Here is a 22057-nt window from a genome sequence, read left to right as displayed (position 1 = left end):
TGGGGTATTTCTAGAGGACATTGTGGAAAAAGTTAGGAACTGACTTGAAATTCAGTTCCATGCATCACCCACAAGGTGACGGCCAAACAGAAGTGGTAAATAGAAGTTTGGGCAATTTGCTGAGATGTTTAGTTGGGGATAAGCCCAAGGGATGGGATTTGATTCTACCATAGGCAGAGTTTTCTTATAATAACTCTGTAAATAGGAGTAGTGGAAAATCACCATTCCAAATTATATATGGGAGTAGCCCAAGGACTACACCAGATCTGAGGAAGATAGAACAAGGGGAGAGGACAAGTGCTGAAGCTGAGGAATTTGCTAAACATATCAAGCATCTATATGAGGAGGTTCAAGCACACATTACCAAGATGAATCAGGAGTATAAAGCTAGGGCTGATCAAAGGAGAAGACATAAGGAATTCCAAGTAGGGGATCTAGTCATGGTGCACTTACAAAAAGAAAGATTTCTAGTCAGTACTTACAACAAGCCGAAAATGAAGAAATTTGGCCCCTAAAAAATTCTAAAGAAACATGACTCAGGAAATGCATATGAGGTGGAGCTACCAGATGGTATTCACATTTCTCCCATTTTCAACATTGCAGATTTAACAAAGTATCATGATGATGGTGCAAATGAGGAGCTGGTGTTAGAGCCATGTCCAATTCCTGCTTCTAAGAAGGAGGAGATAGAAGACATTCTAGATCATCGTGTCGGTAGGAGTACCAGAAACAGGCAGTATGAAGAGTATTAGGTCAAATGGAAAGGATGACCGATCGAGGACTCAACTTGGATTTCAGTAGCTGAGGTTTCTGATTTGGGATTTCCTCTACCATTCATAAAGTGACAGGGTAAATTTTCAATCTACCCTGGGTGTCTGATGCAGGAGCATCCAGAGGTATAAGGGCAATCCTATGTCACCCAAAAAAATATACTTAGACTTAGTTTCTATTTCATTTATTTTCATTTTTGGATACCCATTTGGGTCAAATAAATGTTTCAACTCTCACAGTTCAACTATCAGTGTGCTAAAAAATCCCAAAAAAATAGGAGCATGTAATTTGGCCATCATTTTGGTGACCTAGAAAGTGTGAATTGGCCAAATGAATGTAATTGTGATTTAGAGCATTCAAAAAAAAGAATCAAGTCAAAAGGCCCCACAGTTTGAAAGTTATTGCAGTTTTTTGGGTTTTTGAAACCTCCTAAGAATGCTTCAAAGTCAGGTTAGGGGCATTAAATGACCTTGAAAAGGGTTTAAAAATGGGGGATGAGCAAAGCTTTTCCATATGGCTATAAAGTGCTTCGAGAGCTTTCCGAAAATGTAAACGGTTCGTCAATCGGAGCTACTGTTCAAAAGTTATGCCTCCTGGAAGTTCGGTTACCGTTTCTGGATTCTTCTAGAACCTTGTATTTCATCGGTGGATGCCTACTAGCACTTTCTAGAATGTACTCCTAGTCCTTAACCCTCCAGGGTCTATTTAAAGATATTTTTGGCATTGTAAAAGGTAGTTCGGAGTGGAGTTTGAGAAGAGGTACTGAAAAGAGAAATTATCTCCAGATTTATGCTATTGTAAGCCCTTAGGGCATGTTTTGAAGTTTATTTTTTTGTACTATTTGTACTAGCTTATTTTCTTAGTTAGTATAATTTTCCCTTTTCTGTTGTGACCATTCTGTTCTTGGGTTGTGTCCCCATCAAGCGGTATCAGAGCGAGTTTTCCTGAGTGTGTAGACAGAACGTCGAATGTGAGGCAGTTTGCACCAAGACTATGTGGTTGTGGGTTTGAGTTAAGAAGATGCCTCCATGAAGAGAGCATGGTGGAAGGGCCAGAGCTATTAATCTTGAGGAGGTTAGAGCCCTCCAAAGGCAGGTGCAGGCATTGCAAGGGGAGCTTCGTAGAGGAGCAAATGTTGCCGTAGGTGACAATAGTGAGGATGAAAATGAAGAAGAAGTAATGGGACTAGAAGAGGAATTTGAAGGGGAAGTTCTAAATCATGCAGAGGAAAGGCTTTTTAGGGCCATTACTAAGTTTTGGAAAAGACCCACAATTGAAGTGGGTGTATTTTTAGGAAATCTAAAACCATATGAGTTGATCGATTGGATCAATGAACTAGAAGAATACTTTGAGTATGAGGATATTAGGGACCCAGATAGGGTTAAGTTTGCAAAGGCCAAACTCAAAGGCCATGCCAAAATCTAGCAGCAAGAGGTTCAATTGGAAAGAAATAGAAGAGGAAAGGAGAATATCACAAGATGGGATCACATGGTGGACAAATTGAAGAAGCAGTTCATTCCTATGGACTATGAGCTTGATTTGTTTAAGAAGATGCATGGGTTAAAGCAAGCAGGAAGATCAGTCCAAGAATATACAGAGGAATTTTACCGACTCTTGATTAGAGCGAGACATGTAGAAAAAAATAAGGAGAAGGTCACTCATTATATCAGTGGGTTGCGACCTAGCATCCAGGAGGAATTAAGTCTGGTAAGAATGACCAGCGTTGAAGAGGCATACCATTTTTCCCTACGAGTTGAAGAGAAGCTGAATAAAAGATTTGAAGGAAGACAAAGAGGGCATGATCAAGGAGGAAGGGGAAGTGGTAGGTCATCTGGAGGCCGCAATGAAACCCAAAAGAAAAATGAAGATGAGGGTACTAGTAGGAACCAGAGGAATGAGGGTTTCAATAGCTCCCATGACCAAGAATTTGGAAATCAGAGAGGAAGAGGTAGAGGATGTGGACAAGGAAGAGAAGGCTTCCGTGGTACCTATTTCCATTATAATGAAGAAGGTCATCGTGCCTTTGAATGCCCTCTACAACAAAGAAGGATAGATAGGAGAGCTGAGGGCCAAGCTAGGGTTTCTCGTGTTGATGAGGATGCACAATCATCACATTTAGAGGATGTAGAAAGAGGAGAGACCTTGGTAAATGAAAGAGCCCTACTAAGTGGTGAGATTGAACCAAGACAACAGAGGAGTTTGTTCCGTACTAGATGCAAGTGTGAGGATAAATGTTGTGATGTGATCATTGATGGTGGTAGCACTGATAACTTGGTATCAGAAGAGATAGTCTCTAAGCTGAAGCTCAAGAGGGAGAAACATCCCCAGCCCTATCGGATTTCTTGGGTAAAAGATGATCATAAGGTCCTGGTAAGTAAATAATGTTTAGTAAATTTCAAAATTAGAAGTTACCATGATGAAGTTCTCTGTGATGTTATTTCGATGGATGTTTTCCATCTATTGTTGGGTAGACCATGACAGTTTGATAGACATGCAGTACATGATGGACATGCAAACACATACTCTTTGACAAAGGATGAAGTTCACCACAAATTGAAGCCCATGAAAAAGGAAGGTGAAAAGGTATGTAGGAGTGCTAGGATTTTTGTTGTTGATGGAAGAAAGTTTTTAGATGGCATGAAACATCAGCATATGTGCTATGCTTTGATTCCTAGGAAAGATAAAGAAGGTAGTAGTGAAATACCACTTGAAGTTTCAAATTTACTAAGGGAGTTTGGAGATATTATCTCTGATAATGTTCCAGATGGATTGCCACCAGTAAGGCAAATCAGTCATCAGATAGATCTGATTCCAAGAGCTAGTTTTCCTAACAAGGCTGCTCATAGAATGACTCCTACTGAAACAGAGAAGCTAAATAGACAGGTTCAGGAGCTGTTGAGGAAGGGCTTGATTTGAGAGAGCCTGAGTCCGTGTGTAGTACCTGCAGTACTTAAACCAAAGAAGGATGGAGAGTGGAGGATGTGTACAGATTCTCGAGCTATAAATAGGATAACCATCAAGCACCGGTTCCCTTTGCCAAGGATGGATGACCTTATGGACTGCTTGAGTGGAGCTCAGTACTTCACAGAGATAGATCTTAAGAGTGGTTATCACTAGATATGGATTCGAGAAGGAGATGAGTGGAAAACAGCCTTCAAGACCAAAGAGGGTCTTTATGAGTAGTTAGTCATGCCCTTTGGATTGACGAATGCCCCAAGCACCTTCATGCGGCTCATGAATGAGGTACTTAAGAAGTTCTTGGGAAAATTTATTATTGTCTATTTGGATGATATTTTAATTTTCAACAAGATTTTGGAAGAACATTTACTACATATTCGTAGTGTCCTTAAAAGGCTAAGGGAAGAGAAACTATTAATTAATCTAAAGAAATGTATCTTTGCAAAAAGGGAGTTAGTCTATTTGGGGTTTGTTATATCACCCAAAGGTCTCAAAATGGATCCGAAGAAGGTAAAAGCCATCTTGGAATGGCCTACTCCAAGGTCTGCTACTAAGGTAAGATCATTTCATGGTCTGGTTAGTTTTTATAGGAAGTTTATTAAGAATTTTAGTGGCATATGTGCACCCCTAACTGATACAATAAGAGGGGATAGAAAAGAGTTCAAATGGACTGCAGCAGTTGCGAGAAGTTTTGAATTGCTAAAGAAGAAGGTGACAAAACAACCTGTGTTGGCACTTCTAGATTTTAGAAAGGTTTTCCAGGTGGATTGTGATGCTAGTGCTAGTGCTATTGGGGCTATATTAAGCCAAGAAGGTAATCCTATTGCATATTTTAGTGAAAAATTGAATGATGCAAAGAAGAAGTATTCTTTTTATGATCAAGAATTCTATGCAATAGTTCAGGCCTTAAATAAATGAAGGCATTATTTATTACCAAAGGAATTTGTTTTGTATACTGATAATTAGGCATTACAGTACCTAAATAGCCAAGGTAAATTGAATCAGAGGCATATGAAGTGGGTAGAGTTCTTGCAGAGCTATACATTTGTGTTGAAGCATAAAAGTGGAAAATCTAATAGGGTTGCAGATGCACTAAGTAGGAGACAGTTGTTGCTTACATTAATGCAGGTTGAAGTAGTTGGGTTTGATGAACTCAAAAACTTGTACCCCAAGGATACTGATTTTGTTGAAGCATGGAAAGCTTGTAAAGAACCTGTTGCTGTAGATAGAACCAAGTGGTTAGACTATTTGATTCAGGATGGTATGTTGTTCAAGGGTAGTCAATTGTGCATTCCAAGGAGTTCCATGAGGGAAAATCTGATTAAGGAGAAACACAGTGGAGGGATGGTAGGACATTTTGGTCTAAATAAGACCATTGCCATTCTTAAAGAACATTATTTTTGGCCTCAAATTTCATAGGATGTGAAAAATTTTGTATAGAGTTGCCAGGTTTGTTAAGTTGCCAAGGGGTTTAGTCACAATACTAGCCTATATCAGCCATTGCCTGTTCCATCAAGGCCATGGGAGGACATAAGTATGGATTTTGTTCTTGGATTTCCAAGGACACAAAGGGGTAATGACTCAATATTCATGGTGGTTGATAGGTTCTCCAAAATGGCACATTTAATTCCATGCCAAAAAACTCATGATGCTGTCCATATTGCAGACTTGTTTTTCAAAGAGGTGGTAAGACTACATGGTCTTCCAAGGAGCATAGTTTCTGACAGAGATACTAAATTTGTGGGGTATTTCTAGAGGAAATTGTGGAAAAAGTTAAGAATCGACTTGAAATTCAGTTCCACGCATCACCCACAAATTGATGGCCAAACAGAAGTGGTAAATAGAAGTTTGGGCAATTTGCTGAGATGTTTGGTTGGGGATAAGCCTAAGGGATGGGATTTGATTCTACCACAGGTAGAGTTTTCTTATAATAACTCTATAAATAGGAGTACTGGAAAATCACCATTCCAAATTGTATATGGGAGTAGCCCAAGGACTGCACCAGAGCTGAGGAAGATAGAACAAGGGGAGAGGACAAGTGCTGAAGCTGGGGAATTTGCTAAACATATCAAACGTCTACATGAGGAGGTTCAAGCACACATTACCAAGATGAATCAAGAGTATAAAGCTAAGGCTGATCAAAGGAGAAGACATAAGGAATTCCAAGTAGGGGATCTAGTCATGGTGCACTTACGAAAAGAAATATTTCCAGTCAGTACTTACAACAAGCTGAAAATGAAGAAATTTGGCCCCTCCAAAATTCTGAAGAAACATGACTCAGGAAATGCATATGAGGTGGAGCTACCAGATGGTATTCACATTTCTCCCATTTTCAATATTGTAAATTTAACAGAGTATTATGATGATGGTGCAGATGAGGAGCTGGTGTTAGAGCCATGTCCAATTCCTGCTTCTAAGAAGGAGGAGATAGAAGACATTCTAGATAATCTAGTGGGTAGGAGTACCAGAAATAGGCAGTATGAAGAGTATTTGGTCGAATGGAAAGGATGACTGATCGAGGAATCAACTTGGATTTCAGCAGCTGAGGTTTCCCATTTGGGATTTCCTCTACCATTCATAAAGTGACAGGGTCACTTTTCAATCTACTCTGGGTGTCTAATGCAGGAGCATCGAGAGGTATAAGGGCAATCCTATGTCACCCAAAAAAATGTACTTAGGCTTAGTTTCTATTTCATGTCTTTTCATTTTTGGATACCCATTTGGGTCAAATAAAGGTTTCAACTCTCATAGTTCAACTATCAGTGTGCTAAATTTTTTTTTAAAAATAGGAGCATGCAATTTGGCCATCATTGTGGTGACCTAGAAATTTTGAATTGGCCAGATGAATGTAATTGTTATTTAGAGTATTCCAAAAAATGAATCAGGTCAAAAGGCCCCACGGTTTGAAAGTTATTGTAGTTTTTTGGGTTTTTGAAACCTCCTAAGAATGATTCAAAGTTAGGTTAGGGACATTAAATGACTTTGAAAAGGGCCAAAAAATGGGGGATGAGAAAAGCTTGTCCATAGGGCTATAGAGCGCTTCGAGAGCTTTCCGAAAATGTAAACAGTTCATCAATTGAAGCTACGGTTCAAAAGTTATGCCTCTCGAAAGTTCGGTTATCGTTTCTGGATTCTTCTAGATTTGCACCGACTTCTAACGTAGCTTCTGGAACCTTCTATTTTGTCGGTGGATGCCTACTAGAACTTTCTAGAATGTACTCCTAGTCCTTAACCCTCCGGGGTCTATTTAAGGAGATTTCTGGCATTGTAAAAGGCAGTTCAGAGTGGAGTTTGAGAAGAGGTACTAAAAGGAGAAATTATCTCCATATTTATGCTATTGTAAGCCCTTACGACATGTTTTGAAGTTTATTTTTCTATACTATTTGTACTAGCTTATTTTCTCAGTTAATATAATTTTCCCTTTTCTGTTGTGACCATTCTGTTCTTGGGTTGTGTCCCCATCATTCATCCTCATGTATTTCTATATATTCATCAAAGTTCACATTTTTACTTTCTTCAACTTTGTTAGTGTTAGTATTTAAACACTTATAAGCTTTACTTCTTGTAGAGTATCCTAGAAATATACCTTCATCACTTTTTGCATCAAGTTTACTATTCCTAAGTCTAAGAATGTAACACTTACTTCCAAATACCTCAAAATATTTCACACTGGGTGAGTAACTATTACATAATTCAAAAGGTGCTTAATGAGTACCTTTCTTGACTTGTACACAGTTCAAGGTATAGACAACTATACTTATAGCTTCTCTACAATATTTCAAAGAAACATTTTTCTCCATCATGATTGTTCTAGCATAGTCTACTATAGATCTATTCCTCCTTTTAGCTCTTCCATTTTGTTGAGGCAGTTTAGGTGTAGATGTCTATCTTTTGATTTGTCTATCATTATAGAACATCTCAAATTCATTTGATGTAAATTCTCCTCCTCTATTAGATCTTAAAAATTTCAGACTTTTACCTATTTCCTTCTCAACTCTTGGTAAGTACCACTTAAACATTTGGAAAATATCAAATTTTTATTTTAGAAACATAATTGTCATCATTCTAGAATAATAATCAACAAGTAGTATAATGTACTTATCTCCTTTGTAGCTTTGCACATCAATTGGACCACACAAGTTAGAATGAACAATCTCTAGTATTGCTTTAGAGGCATAAGCTTTACTCTTAAAACTTGACTTTGTCATTTTACGTAATTGACATTGTTTGCACATTATATTATCAAGCTTCTTCAACTTAGGCAAACCTCTAACTTTTCTCATGTTACTAATATTGACCAGATTATCAAAATTGACATGACATAATATTTTGTGCCATAGCCACACATCATCAAATTTTACAAGGCAAGTAGAATCCTCTATATCAAGATAAAATAGATTACTCCTAGTTTGATCACTCTTTCCAATCAGTTTCCCATTAGTGTCATATATCTTAACAATCTTATTTTCAAACTCAACCTTACGTTCTAAATTATTCAGTTGTGACACACTCAAAAGATTATAGTTAAATCCTTCAACATAGTAAGCATTGTCACATAAAATATAATCTATAAGCTTGATAGAACCTTTTTCTTTTATCAAACATGGTACATCATTGTTGGAAATGATTGAAATGATCATAAGAACAATTGTTGGAATAATATATGGAATTGGTAAAGAATGTCCTCAATCATTGTTTTGTCATTGATGTCAAACTTGCTACTTGCAGGGATGACAATTGCTTTAGTGACCCAAATACTATCAATTAGTTGATTGTCAAGGTGGAGGCAATCAATAAGATGTAACTAGAACAAATAGAGAAAGGTTGAAGTTATGATATTGTAATGAAGTATAAGGATCAGTCAAGCCATTAATGAAATAGTGTATTGGATGACATACTAAAAGATACAAAGAATGAGCACACTGAAACATATCAAAGATCTAAGGTTTTAGCTAAGTCTTTTGTAAAGCTCAAACTAAGTTTATTAAAAAGAAGGTGTTGAGCAAGCTAGTAAGAGCCAAGAAAATTCCTAGTTAAGTGCTGAGCAAGTTCAAGTACTGAACAAGTTCAAGTGCCGAGCAAGTTCATGTGCCGAGTAAGTTCAAGTGCCAAGCAGAACCAAGTGTTGAGTAGGTAAAGGTGACGAGTAACATAGAGGTGCTGAACACCAGTAACTCAATGATGTCGAGTAACATAGAGGTGTCAAGCACCAGTAACTCAATGATGCCAAGTAACACAGAGGTGCCAAGCACCAGTAACTCAATAATATCGAGTTGCTGCATTATTTAGAAAATTGAAGATTCACCATATCTAAGCCGACAAAGTTATTATCTAGAAATTTGTGAATTAAAAGGAAGATAAGAATGATGAGCTAGTGGCACAGAACACCATGTAAAACATTTTTCAAGATACAGTTGGCAAAGAAAACAAGATATGGGGTAGATACATTGTATCCTACCTAATCCATTTTGAAACCCTAAAATTAGGGAGGGAGAATTGAGTGGCAAAGGCAAATTAGACTTGTATATAAGAAGACATAAGTTAATGAAAATAGAGTGGAAGAGAGTGAAAAAGAGGGGATAGTGAGAGAAAGAGCCGTGGTCAAGCATAAAAAGCATGAAATGCTGAAGAATTAGAAGATAACATAGGAACTCTATTTGGATAGACGACCACAAGGATGATTGCATTGGCAGAATGAGTAGGAAGACTCAAGGAGACGAAGCTTGAGAGGGAGACAAGCAAGTTAGAGCTGAAGTGATTGAAGCCAAGCATAAGGATTGAACTGAAAGAGTGATCTAAAATCTTCAAAGTATGTTGTAAGTTATGTCAGATCAAAAGACCATTATCGTTACTTTCTAAGCAATTTTAATAGTAAGAAAAATCCTATGGACTTAGGTTGGTTTAACAGCCATTAGATAAATCCTTTAACATGGTGACATTCTAAGTGAATGTTCTCAAGACCTTTAACCAGGCCCATTCCTAACATTTTGGTGAAATCCTCTAACAAGGTCACTTTAACAGTGTGTTGTAAGCCTTTAACAGGTAGGCTCTTAACAGGGCATCACTTATGAAGAGTGAGAATCAAGTAGCATGTTATTGGTGGTTTTTCCCAAATTGGGTTTCCATGTAAATCATTGTGTCATGTGTTGATCTTGAATGTTTTATCTTTGCATGTTGATTTATAGTAATTTTCTTATATGAATGATTTAAGTTTGAACAGATGAAAAGGGTATGGATTCATTAAAAAGGTATTAATAGGGCATTTTGGACCTTGAATAACTGATTCACCCCCACTCTCAGTTATTCTAAAGAATTCTAACAATCATTACCAAATCTTACACTATTTTCATTATAAAAATTTAGGGTAAGGAACTTACTTTTGTCTCTAGTCATGTGATGTGAACACCTACTATCAATCATCCATCTATCATTTTTGTTCACACAAGTCACAAGTGAAGTTGCCTCATCTTCATGAGATTCATCCTTGATTGCAACATACACCACTTCATCATCATGTTCATTAGATTCATCTCTTATTTTCTCTTTAGAAATGTAGCATAACTTTGTCCTTTGTCTCTATAGTCCTTGCCATCTTCATCTCTTCTACTCTTGTAATTATCACAACCTCTATAATTAATTTCCTCTAGACATCTAGCAACAATATGACCAAATTCATTTCAATTGAAACAAATGATAGGTAATTTACCTTTGAACTTGCCTTTACCTTTGTGGAATCTCCTTGCCAATAGTGCTTCAAGCTATTCTACATCCTCCTCATTTATATCACTATCACTAGACACATACTTCTTCTTTTTCTTCTTTTTCTTCTCATTAGCTTCCTTCAATGATACCTTGGCTTTGAAAGCTGATGGGGACACAACCCAAGCATAGAATGGACACAACAGGAAAGGGGAAATTTTATTAAGTGTGAAAATATGATAGTAGATTCAGTATAGAGAAAATAGACTTCAAAACATGCCCTAAGGGCTTACAATAGTATAAATCTGGAGATAATTTCTCCTTTTAGTACCTCATCTCAAACTCCACTCTGACCTACCTTTTACAATACCAGAAATGTTCTTAAATAGACCCCAGAGGGTTACAGATTAGGAGTACATTCTAGAAAGTGCTAGTTGGCATCCACTGACCAAAAAGAAGGCTCCAGAAGCTATGTTAGAAGTTGACACAAATCTAGAAGAATTTAGAAACAGTAACCGAACTTTCGAGAGGCATAACTTTTGAACCGTAGCTCTGATTGACGAACCATTTACATTTTTAGAAAGATCTCAAAGTGCTCTATAGCCCCATGGACCAGCTTCACTCATACCTAATTTTTCAGCCCTTTTTGAGGTTATTTAATGCCCCTAACCTAACTTCAGAGCATTCTTAGGATGTCTCCAAAAATTGAAAAACTGCAATAACTTTCAAACCAGGGAGCCTTTTGACCTGATTTTTTTTCTGGAATGCTCTAAATTACAATGAAAATAATCTAGCCAATTTACACCTTCTAGTTCACCAAAATGATGGCTCAATTACATACTCCTATTTTTTGGCATTTACACGTATCCCAAGGTGTTCAAATACTCTATCCTAGAACACTGATAGTGGAACTGTGAGAGTTGGAACCTTTATTTGACCCAAATGGGTATCTAAAAATGAAAACACATGAAACAAAAACTAAGTTTAAGTACATTTTTTTTGGTTGACACATGATTGCCCTTATACCTCTAGATGCTCTTGTATCAAAAGCATATTCAACTTTCAAGGTTATAATTATCAAAGTTAGATAGCTCAAAAGTGGTGAGTCTACCTACTAGAACTTCAAGTAATAGATCATTTTCTGGTATGCATCTTAGCTCTTGAATTGTAGAAACTCTAGTAGCATATATAGGAAGTAGTGTTCTTAAGAATTTACTTAGCATAGTATCATCATGTATCTTACTAGTAGCTCCTCTTATTAAATTAACAACTTCCTTTATCCTTGCAACATATTGAACAATATTTTCACCTTCTTTGATTCTCATATCATCAAACTTACCTCTGAAACTTTTAGCTTTGGCTCTTAGAACATTGGCATCTCCTCCATAAATAGTGGTTAGGGCATCCAACATTTTCTTTGCACCATCAAGACCTTTGATGTCATCAAATTCAGTATATCTTAGGGCAAAGGAAATCTTCAACATTACTTGGTTATGTTATTTCTTCTTTCTCATATCCTCAGTAGTTGGGGCACTAGCAGGATTAACATGCTCAGTGGTAATGATAGATTGTGGATGATCTTCAAGTCCTCTAAGATGTAGCTTCATCAAACTTTTCCATGAAAGAAAGTTATCTCTATTGAGCTTGGGTACTTCTCTTTTTGACATCTTGATCTTTATGTTTCTAGTACCTTCAAACCAGTTCTCTTATGTAGATGGCTCTAATACCAATTGTTGGAATACTTTAGAATAACTAAGAGGGGGCACAGGGGCAGGGAGGTTCGGGGTCAATCAATTATCCAAGGTCTATATGTATAAATAAAACTTTTCACAACTTAGTGAATCCATAAAACATTTAACTTCATTATGCATGCATACATAATATTATGAAATTGCTTAAAACTTGCAAGTTACTATCAAATCAACTTGCAAAGATGTAAACATGAAACATAACATATTGATCAACACACTTGACACAATAATTTACATGGAAACCCAATTTGGGAAAAACCATGAGTAACATGCTACTCTTTTCACTTTTCTGAAGTGATGTCATGTGAAAGGCCAATTCTATCAAAGGTTACAATACACACTATTAAATGTGACCCTACTAAAAGATTTTAATCACCTAGTTAGGAGTGAGCCTTGTTAAAGGACTTTAGATTATTTACTTGGAATGTCACCTAGTTAAAGGATTTAGAAATTACTGTTAGTTCATCCTTAATCTAGAGGATTTACCCTAGACTGATACAATTGTTAGAGAGTAATAGTAAGGCTTTGATTTGATAACAACTTACAACTTCATTTGTAGGTTATAGATCACTATTCAATCCTCCATTTTTCTTTTCTTTGACTCATTAAAGCTCTAGTATCTTGTTCATCCTTCAAGTATTCATATCCTTAAGCCTTCTTGCTTAACATTCCATTGTAGACTCTTCTTTTAGGTCACTTGATGAAGCATAACCCTTGTCTCCTTCTCTTCCTTAGGTTCTCACACATTAAAACCTTTCTTCATGACCATCCATTCCCATAATTAGGAACTTAAGATCTTTTTCCATCCATTCTCCATCATTCAATTTAGGGTTTTAATGGATTAGGTAGGATACAATGAATCTATCCCACATTCAATATCTCTTCTAGAAACTTCTCCTAGAATCCTCTTTGAATTTTCCTAAAAAAATAGTTTACCTTGAATTCTGTGCCTCCAGCTCATCAATCTTATCTTCCACTTGGTTTCCTAATCCAAGAAAACAAACTTTTCAGCTCAAATCCATCAAATTCATGATCTTTTAAATAATGTAGTAGTTTAGCATTATCTAGCTTCTGATGCTTGACACATACTGTGTTGCTTGAAATCCTTTAAAAAATCACTCAACAAGAATTAAAGTTTACTAGTGCTTGACATCAACTAAACTTTACTCGACATCCACTATTCTACTCTACATACACTAGAATGAACTTTTACTTGGCTCCAACTAATTTTTTGCTTAGCTTGCATTGACTTTTCTCGGCACCTATTATCCACTTGGTCAAGCTTGATAGACAAACTTTGTGTAACTTATTCCTTGGAACTTTCTTAGTGTAACCAGCCTTTGTAACCTTAAGTATATTATCAATACATCATGTTATCACTATCTTAACTGATTCTTGTACTCATTTATATAATCATAACTCAACCTTTCCTCTAGGTGCTATTGTTACATCTTTTGATCAAATCCTCTTCCTCAATCAAATAAGTGATATTACTTGAATCATATAATCATTTTTCTTACTAGAAAATAGTAGGTTTGACATCAGTGACAAAATAATGAATTAAACATGCAATCTTCTTCAATAATCTCCCTCTTTTAATCTAGTCACAACAATCTCCCTCAACAATGACCTTTTTCAATCTAATCTCAACACATAATATTGGAGGTAGTAATAATAAGAGGTGTTTTGATTTGGTTCATTAATATGAAATCAATCCAACTTTGGCTAAACTCGAAGGAATATGTGTTGAGTAGGTTGAGTATTTGGGTTGACGAGGAGGGAGGTGGACATTAGTTATTATAAAACACTTTCTTAAAACTTTACTAATCTAGTAAGAGAATAATCCATTTAGATAATTGAAATAGTTATGAACTTGAAATGACATGAACAATAAACATCACAACACAAGGTGTAACATGAAACCCAAGGTGGGAAAAAATACAAAGAAATTGACTCTCATGAAATAAATATCATTTGAGGAGACACCCGTTAAGATAATTTTTGCAAGGGCTCATTTTAAGTTTTTCATTATTGTTTGGCTAATTCTTGGTCAGGATAACTACCCTTATACAAAATATGTATTAGAAAAGGATGTCTTATAGGATAACTAGTGAACTGATGGAATTGTATATAAAAATAAATGAAATAGTTCTAGCTAGTAGTATAATTACCAATTATATATTATAAAATTGGTGAATAATGCTATGAATAAAGATAAAAAATCAAGGTATATTTTAAAATTACGAATATCCCTAAAATTTTATCCTGACAATGGGAAGAGTGATAAATGTGTTGAGATAATGGGTGTTGCATACATTGCATAATATTGTTATATTATATTATTTTATTTTATTATGTAATGTTGTGCTAAGGAGCACCTAGATGGACATGTAATATGTAATGATTCCCATGGGATATACTTTATGATTTGTATTGTAACATTGTGATAATATTTGATATACTTATTTAGCATTAGAGAAAATAATTAAATGACCAATATTAAATGTTGGGTCAATAGGTTAGGTAGGATATGGTTTTAGCACATGGTTTATGTAATACCACTTGCTATTTTTGTGGGACTTGCTACTATATAAGAAGTAACAAGGGTAGTTGTTGTAGTAAGAGATAGAAGGAAAAAATAAAGGGCAAGTGTTGAATAGGACAAAGCTTGATAAATTAGCCAAGGAAGCATTTGTGAATGTTGGAAGAATGGCATGGAATGTGTCGATCCATGCTTGTTTACATGTATTTCTTTGTTGTTTCTATGGCTATGAAGGCTTCCATCATTGCACTACAATAATATTTTTGCTAAATAATGCATGGTAATGAATGCTTTTGGGGGTGGGGTTTTTTCCCTCAATGAGGATTTCCCAAGGTATATCTTGTGTCACATTTTTGTGGGCATGTTGTTTATTCTCATGCATGTGGATTTTAATTACGTATTTATTTTAGATATATTATGGGTTATGTGGAAATGGTTATATTCTTTGTTGCAAGTTTCCTTACACAATACTACAAGGTATTTTATCATTGATGACAACTACTTACTTATTCTTGGTCATATTGTAGATTACAAATTTTACTACTTTGATACTTATTTGTATATCCAAGATAGTGTACATGATAATCATTTAGATCAGTTTGGATTGGGTAGATTTTTAGAGTTGGAGGATGTGCTTGTAGTGCATGAATATATGCATATGATTATGTCTAATCTAGCTATGCAAATCTATATGTTATCATATGTGAATGATATTCACTATTGAATATCAAGTAGATAGTATATTATGTAGAGTAGAGAATATTACAATCATCCTTCGATATGTTTGGTTAATTAGAGTTCAGTTTTAGATCAATAAATTAATATGGTTGAGCTTATATCATAGTTGATTAATCTTGACTAGAAACCTTTATTTTTATGATTTGATCACACTACAATAAATATTTCTACATGTTTCATTTGGAAAGTTGATGGAGTAATATTTTTGAGCTATGATCTAATATATGAAATTGAATTTTAATTATGATAAGAATAAGTGATCTGTGGATAAAAAATATAGTGTGAAGGTATGAATTATGTGATTAGAGATTGTATTTGATGCATATACTTGTTAGAACTTCATTGGAACTACATATCCATGTTGATGCTATCACTCAATTCAATAAAGGACAATAAGTCACTAAAATGAAAGTCATATTTATTTTGTAATCAAATAGTTATATCTAGGAAAGTGTCTAAATGTAAGTGTATTCCTTTCTTTTATACATATTACTTTAATATGGTACTTATTAATGCAACATTGTGTTATTTATGGGTTTCATCCACACCAAATTTTTTACCTTAATAGGGTTTCCTCAAAAAAAAAAATGATGTTATGAGTGCTTGGATTGATTTTGTGTTGTGTTGGTATTTACTTTATATTTTCTTTATATCTTCAATATTTTAGTATCATATGATTTATCCAATAAAAGATACAAAAAATAAACAAGGAGTAACCTTGTTAGAGGATTTTAGAAACTCTTTTGAGAATTCTAGCTTCTTAGAGGATTTTACAATAGGCTTGTTAGGGTCACCCAATAAGGAATTCTAGTATCACAATAGTTAGATAACTAAGAAGAAGGGAGGAGAAAAATTATATCTAGTTATCATACCATCCCTTCACACATTTTAGTACCAATAAAACTTTATAAACCCCAACAAAAATCACTTAGTGTAAACATTTATCAACTCTATCATTGAATATATTCCAAACTGTTAAACTCACTATTCTTTGTATTCTTTGCAATACTAAGTATTGATAAAATTACTTAGCTATTACCGAGTTGTGGTAAATTGTTAAACATGTAAAATAATTTGCAATATAAATAACATTCATACATTGGACACCATGATTTTAATGTAGAAACCCTATAAAGGGATAAACCACATGGGACTAGTAACCAAATTTTTTTCACTCTTCTAAAGTAAGCTATAATAGGATCCAATATTTTTAGAGGTTACATACATATTATTAATATGAGCTTGTTAGAGGATTTCACCAAAATATTATCCAGACCTTATTAGTCCTTTTTCTAGACTAAAGAGTAGCATGATTTAAAGGACTTACAAACACCACTGATTTATGTTACCATATATGATTTCATAGCATTTTTAGTATTGATCTTAGATTGATTTTGACATATGATTGTCTATACACTAAAGTCATTTACAAAGTTAGAACTTAGTTCATGTTGAATAAGTAATGTATGTTGAGTATAACATGTCATATAGAGCATGTTGAGTAAACAGTAAGTGTCAAGTAAATAGTTAGTGTTGTGTCACTCAACTACTAAGAAAATAGATGATACCAAGTGATTCAAATGCCAACTTTCAGCATTGGAGTAACAGTTAATGTCAAGCATCAGGGACTTCAAGTATCGAGTAATGCAGTTTTGACATAGTTGTTTGTAATGATAAAACTACTATGTAAACCATTTTGGAGCTGACTTAGGGATTGCTTTTCCATCCTAGATGATAAGAATGAATCTTAATTGAGAATCCCTATGCAATACATGAAACCAATCAATTAAAGGGATGAATTGAGTGGCTAGATGGATGAATTACAATTGTTGATTCATACCTAACCCTAAGTCACAAAGATCTTTTTATGGAAGGTAAACCCTAAAGAATGGAGACAACAAAGAGAGAAGTTTTCATGCACAAAAAGATCATTCAGGTGTGACTAAGGAAGAGTAATAATAGTCTATGAATTGTAGAATTATTTAGAGGAGAATAAGGGAAAATAATTAGAGGATAGAAGAGATACATTTGATCAGAGGAAAATCAAGGATACATGCAAAGAGGTGATCTATTATCTAGCAGTAAAGTGCTTGTTAGAATATATAGTTCACTAATATAACTGGGGGGGGGGCATGAATCAGTTATCCAACTATCATTATAAGCATTAACCTTAAACAAACTTAACCATGTGAATAATATAAATTGAAACAACAACACGATACTCATATATAGTTAACAACATATATGTTAACTAGGGAAACCCTTGATCAAAGAGAAAATACTAGTGGGGATGGTACCCACAAGATGATGTACTAATATAAATTTTCCTTGTTAGAGGATGGACCCTATTAGGATTTTGCTACAATATTTAGTACAGATGGACCCATGGACAAATGGACCCACTACACAAACAACTTCAAGGTTAAGATCAAAGAGCCCACTATCCAAATGATTTTTGTATTATTCCTTGTAGAATAATAGAACTAAAATGTACTTCTTTCCTTTATCTTTGTCCTATCAACTAGACTTTTGCTTCTTTAGATATTGTAACCAGATCTCATACTGTGCATCCAATGATCCCTTGGATCGCTTACATGCATTTAGTAAGAAATTTTCTCCTTCTTGCTTTGTGCACTAATCCTTTGTATTCCACTAAATAAGGGGAAAAAAATTCCTTGATACCTTATCTTCATAATAATTCCTTGAGTCATCCTTGAGGCTTTTCCAATTAATTAAAATAAGATAATTAATTAATTCATAATTACAACAACATTGTTGGCTCATAGTCAATACAAAAATTCACATATGTGAAACCACATCTTGCACACACACTTGTATCATCATATGAATATTATTTATCATTCTGTGACTACACATCTCTTAATTACATCTTAGATGAAAGATAACAATAAATCATCAAAACTCTATTTCCCGATGCTTTGTTTTCTACACTACTTCGAGTAAATCAAGTTTATCTTCCATACACCATAAAATCTAACTTATCCTTTTAACCACATAATTAGGACAACCTCAAGAACATGTCCCCCACTATGCATCATCTGAAACATTCTCAACTTCTTGCATCTTAAGATTATTGATTGTTATTCTTCCAGTCATAAAATAATTATTGCTATGTTGACATCAATGAAAAATATAGTCATTAGTGCAGGGGCACCACATCCACCATAGAATTTGGATTAAGTCATGAGTAATTCATTATGTTATTTTAAAAGTTTATGGAATTATTAATCTACATTATTATATTCTAAAAGGTATTTAATAATATTTGTAATCAAGATTCCAAATGTGAGGATATGAATTATCATAGAGAAATTGAAAGGTTTGTGACCACAAAACATGGTCTATTAAATAGACATGATTGTAATAGGAGAAGTAGAGAATCTATAGGAATAGAATAGTAGAGAAGGGAGTGAATAGATAGATTTTCCAAATGGCTCTCTAGTGGTAGCTAGAGAGCCACATCTTTGTAATACGTAGATGGTTTTTCTAATGGAAAGCATTGTTATTGTTTTTGGTTGTATGTATGATAGAAAAATGGTCTTAGTATGAAACACATACATATTAAATGAACCATTGGATTTCCTTCAAATTTGAATATGTTTTTCTAATTCTAATTATGCCCATATTCACTAGGGTGATTGAGAATTTTTAATCTGATTCAAACGTTATGTGTAATGCCCCACCAAGGGATCCAAAGAATAAATTTAAAGGTTTTACTAAGTTTGGTAGCATTTTTTTTTTAAAACATGAAAGTAAATACCACTTATAACTTACAAAAGCAATAGTAATGTCCATCTAAAAGTAAACATAACAGGTTACATTCTTTAAGGATTCCTTGACATTCAATTACATCTAAAACAACTAACATTATTGAATCCATCTAATACAACAACCACATGAAATAATAAGGATAAGTCCAATGTTTATACATTACATTTCTAAATGCTCAATCATCCACTGTACATGTCACAAGGTATGAAAAGTTTAAAGATGTAGTGCCTACTCTCATTCACATTTTTCTGGACATATTGTTGTTGTTATTATCAGACTATGATGGACTAGTTTTATGTTGATGGATTAGTGGTATTGTTTTGAGACTATCAGACATTATGTTATGGATTCAGAGGTTATGTGATGAGATCATTTAGACTTTACATTTCATGCATACATGATGATCATTATATTGTGTTTAGTTACTGATGATTAGTTAGATGGTTTATTATCTCATGTGTTTTATTATGGAGTCATAGTCACCTGCTTAGTCGGGATCTACACGATGCACCACTTCCTGCCATTGTCTGTTTAGCTTAGCATTATATATTGTATGTACATGCATGGTTTTTCTGTAGGTTGCAGGTATTGGGTATCGACTTCCTTGAATTGCCAGGATTAGTGTACCCTATTATACTATCTCAATGATAAGAGAAGGGAGATAAATTCTCAAGTCCAAATCCCAAACCTTTAAGCCAATTGTCCTAGTGAGGTAGGAAAAGTATCTGGATATTTTACCCACCGAATGTGTCGAATGACATAATTCATGATTTTTAACCCTTTAGATTGAGTTTGTGTGATTTTCTCTATGATGGGTTTTCATATTTATCTTGGAGGTCTATGGTGAATTTTCTATTAATTAAGTCTTAACAAATAGATTTAATTAATAAATTAATTATTTGAGAAAATTAATATAAAATATCATGTTATTTGATATTTTGATTATAATTAATTAAATGAGAATTAAATAAAAGGAAATTAGAAATAAAAATTAATAATAATAATAAGTAATAAATAAATAATAATAATAAAAGTTATAAAAATTAAAATGAAAGTTATAAATATTTAAATAGAAATTATATAAAAAGTGAATTGGAGTTATAACCTTGCATGAGAGTTAACGCACTTTTCTATTTCTCAAGTGTCAACAACACGGGGGTTAGTGCATCAATTAAGCACATGGTGTCTACAACCCTATGGCTCATCTTGAAGGTTGGAAAAGACCATGCTTAGTTGGTGACACCTTTTAGCTATTTCTAGAAGCATTTTAGATGTTTCCTGAGAGCTCTTTATATTCAGGCATTCTTAGAAGCTTAGACATAGTGTTGGGAGTGCAATTGGAGCATTGGAGGACTTGAGAACTTTGAAGAAGGGAGGAGCTTGCTCTGCGGGTTTTCTGAGGAAGAGCGATTTAGCATCAGAATTCGGGTAGATTTTTGTGATTTTACTTATGCTATTTTTGCATCATGCATTCCCTGTCTTCTTTGTGTCTTCCATATGTCTTCTAAGGAATTTCATATTTTATTGTGCATTCTCAATGTGGGTAGATTAATTTATTTGAGAATTTTATATGCATAGATTTGAAAAGAACATGGGGCTAGGGTTGAGATTCATACTCAAACTCATAAGATTAATTATTGGAAATTTTGGAGATCAAAGGTCTATGGAGGAATTCTGAAAAATTGAAGTTTGTATTGATATATTGCCAATTTGCTTATACATACATATATATATCTGCAATTATATATATATGCTCATATACTATGATATTTTTAATTCTGCATATATTTGTATATATATATATACATACATACATACATACATACATACATACATACATACATACATACATACATACATACATACATACATACATATATATATATATATACATATATATGTATATAATATATATTTATTAAAAGAAATGGATAACATACCCATGGGCAAAAATTTTTTAAGAAACATTTTAAACCAAATCACAAATGGGAATCGCGAAAGCGATTTTAAAAAAAATATAAACATTTTATACATTGAGTCAGGGGGGATGAGACCCGCACCCCCACTGCGGTCATAGTGTACCACCATCACAAGTATTGCAACGAGAGTGGTACGCAGTACCACTGATGTCACAGGCCCTGCGACCACAGGGTCCTGCATACTGGCAGATGTGTTATATGAATATGTGTTTTATAAAAAAATGTTTGCCATATTCGATTTTAATTGTTATTAAAGTTTTTGGCATTAATCGAATTTGTTAATTCAATTTTGTTAAATGTTAAAATAATTTATATATTCATATATGTATTTATATGTATATATTTTATTATAAATATATATATATATATATATATATATATATAGAAGTATGTATATAGCATGTATATAAGTATGTATATAATATGTAAGTATATATATAATTGAATTTGTATTCGTTCAAAACGTATAAATGTTCCTCCAAATTCTTTCTCTAAACTTGGAAATGTAAACTGAGACTTTTGCATTTAAATTCAAATTGTAAATTTAGCAAAACCAAAACATGTGTTTGCATTGGGTATTCTTTATGCTATTGTTTTGGGTTTTGGGTTGACTAGTGTTGACCAAGTATAGGAGGTTTACTAGAGGCTTGGGGGTTATGTAATGGTGATGTTTAATCTCGATCTTTATAAACCCAACCATGGTTATGTGATTATTGATTGTTATAGTTGAGATTCTTATGTATGAGACACTTGACTTAACCATTATTTTTGGTCATCGATCAGTTATTCTTGATTATTTTCTAGTCGCCATGTTGGGACTGTAATGA

The sequence above is a fragment of the Cupressus sempervirens genome, chromosome 11 (genome assembly GCF_028749045.1).
Source record: "Cupressus sempervirens isolate cs-2001-9-10 chromosome 11, ASM2874904v1, whole genome shotgun sequence".
NCBI lineage: Eukaryota > Viridiplantae > Streptophyta > Pinopsida > Cupressales > Cupressaceae > Cupressus > Cupressus sempervirens.
This window is presented reverse-complemented; position numbering follows the sequence as displayed.